General features: G+C 49.0%; 1 pseudogene; it reads left to right on the top strand.

Moving 5' to 3' along the window:
• Positions 1-300: 300 nt before the first annotated feature.
• Positions 301-2484, top strand: LOC128592145 (kit ligand-like; annotated as a pseudogene).

The following is a 2484-nucleotide window of genomic DNA, read 5'->3' on the forward strand; positions in this document are numbered from 1 at the left end:
TCCCTCCACCTAGGTTCCTGAGTTTCCCTGTCCATCCCATCTCTATGCACTGTGGTCTAGCCCAACTATGGTCACCACATTCCTCTCCCCAGTGCCCTCTGCTTATCCTTGGGTGGCTCTTGTTCTTGGGCACACTCCTCACTGGGCCTCGGCACCCATACCTGGCCACTCCTCCTTCCTGCAGCCCTGCCTGGAAGCAGCAAGTTTCTGCAAGACCCTTCACGCTCCGCAGGGCTACCTCCTAGGTTCAGCTCAGTGATACTTTCAGAAATCCATTCCACCTCCCTTTTTGGTAATTTGGACAGGTCTTTCATCACTGGGCTGAGGTCTAGGCCCCCAAGGTTTTCCTTTTTCCTGTCCCTTGGCAGACAGTCCCCTCAGTGTGGGGTTCTTCTTGAGAGTGGGACCATCCTTCTTTAAGGGGACCTGGGCTGACATCTCTCTGCCCTCTTCTCTCCTGTACCCACTGCCCTGGAAGCCCAGACTCTTTTCTTTCTGGCCCTATGCCCCTAAACACCACCCTCTTCCCTTTTCCCCAAGAAAAAGACCCTCCATCCACTCAGCCTTCCCACTCAGCCTCAATGTCCTCATCTCCAGGGTTTACTCACCTGTCAGGAGGACTAAATGGGGTCTGTCCCGCTGACAGGCATGAGGTGAAGAGGAGGCAGTACCAGCTTCACCCAGAGGACCTGCTTAGGCCCAAGGCCACCATGTGCCCACTCAGCACCCCTTTTCGGGGCCCCAGCTCTACCTGCATATGTGCTCTTCCTTCTCCCCAGGACCCAGCGCCCTGTCCTGCCTCACCCCTCGATGGCTTTGGCATACTGGGGCCTCAAGAGATTGTTCCCTGCCTGTACCCCTTCCATGGAACACCACACAGTCCTGTGCCCTAAAATCATTAGAGATGGCTTCTCCTCCCTGAGTGTCTCGCTCTGGTCTTAGCTTTCCCAAGTAGAGGATTCTTTGGCTTGGAGAAAGACTGCCCACTGGCCCCTGAAAGCGCCGGCAGTGGAGAGAGCTCTGTGCACGGGCTACGCAATGCATGGACTATCTGCCGCCGCTGCTCGTGCAATATGCTGGAGCTCCAGAACAGCTAAACCGAGTCGCCACACCGCTGCCTGGGCTGGATCGCAGCGCTGCCTTTCCTTATGAAGAAGACACAAACTTGGATTATCACTTGCATTTATCTTCAATTGCTTCTATTTAATCCTCTCGTCAAGACCAAAGGGATCTGCGGGAATCGTGTGACTAATAATGTAAAAGACGTCACAAAATTGGTGGCAAATCTTCCAAAAGACTACATGATTACCCTCAAATATGTTCCCGGGATGGACGTTTTGCCTAGTCATTGTTGGATAAGTGAGATGGTAGTACAATTGTCAGACAGTTTGACTGATCTTCTGGACAAGTTTTCCAATATTTCTGAAGGCTTGAGTAATTATTCTATCATAGACAAGCTTGTGAGCATAGTGGACGACCTCATGGAGTGCGTGAAAGAAAACTCATCTAAGGGCGGCGCCTGTGGCTCAGTCAGTAAGGCGCCGGCCCCATATACCGAGGGTGGCGGGTTCAAACCTGGCCCGGGCCAAACTGCAACCAAAAAATAGCCGGGCGCTGTGGCGGGCGCCTGTAGCCCCAGCTACTCAGGAGGCTGAGGCAAGAGAATCGCTTAAGCGCAGGAGTTGGAGGTTGCTGTGAGCTGTGTGAGGCCATGGCACTCTACCGAGGGCCATAAAGTGAGACTCTGTCTCTACAAAAAAAAAAATAAAGAAAAAGAAAACTCATCTAAGAATGTAAAGAAATCATCTAAGAGCCCAAAACCTAGGCTCTTTACTCCTGAAGAATTCTTTAGAATTTTTAATAGATCCATTGATGCCTTCAAGGACTTTATGGTGGCATCTGAAACTAGTGATTGTGTGATTTCTTCAACATTAAGTCCTGAAAAAGATTCCAGAGTCAGTGTCACAAAACCATTATGTTACCCCCTGTTGCAGCCAGCTCCCTTAGAAATGACAGCAGTAGCAGCAATGGGAAGGCTCTAAATCCCACTGGAGACTGGAGCCTACAATGGGCGGCCACAGCACCTGCCAGCTTTCTTCTCTCTCCTAATTGGCTTTGCTTTTGGAGCTTGATACTGGAAGAAGAAACAGCCAAATCTTTCCAGGGCAGTTGAAAATATACAGATTAATGAAGAGGATAATGAGATAAGTATGTTACAAGAAAAAGTTTCAAGAAGTGTAACTGTGGCTTGTATCAACGCTGTTACTTTCGTACATCGGATGGTAAAAGTTCATGTTTGCTTCATAAATGTGAGAAGCAGCAGCTTTAAACAAATTCGTATTCTGTCTGGAGTGACAGACCACATCTTTATCTGTCCTTGCTACTCATGACTTTATGTGGATGATTCAGAAATTGGAACAGAGTGACTTACTGTGAAACTGGTTTAATTAATCATCTATAAGAACTTGCATGGAACAAGACTAT

This window comes from Nycticebus coucang, chromosome 8 (genome assembly GCF_027406575.1).
Source record: "Nycticebus coucang isolate mNycCou1 chromosome 8, mNycCou1.pri, whole genome shotgun sequence".
In the NCBI taxonomy this organism is placed as follows: Eukaryota; Metazoa; Chordata; class Mammalia; order Primates; family Lorisidae; genus Nycticebus; species Nycticebus coucang.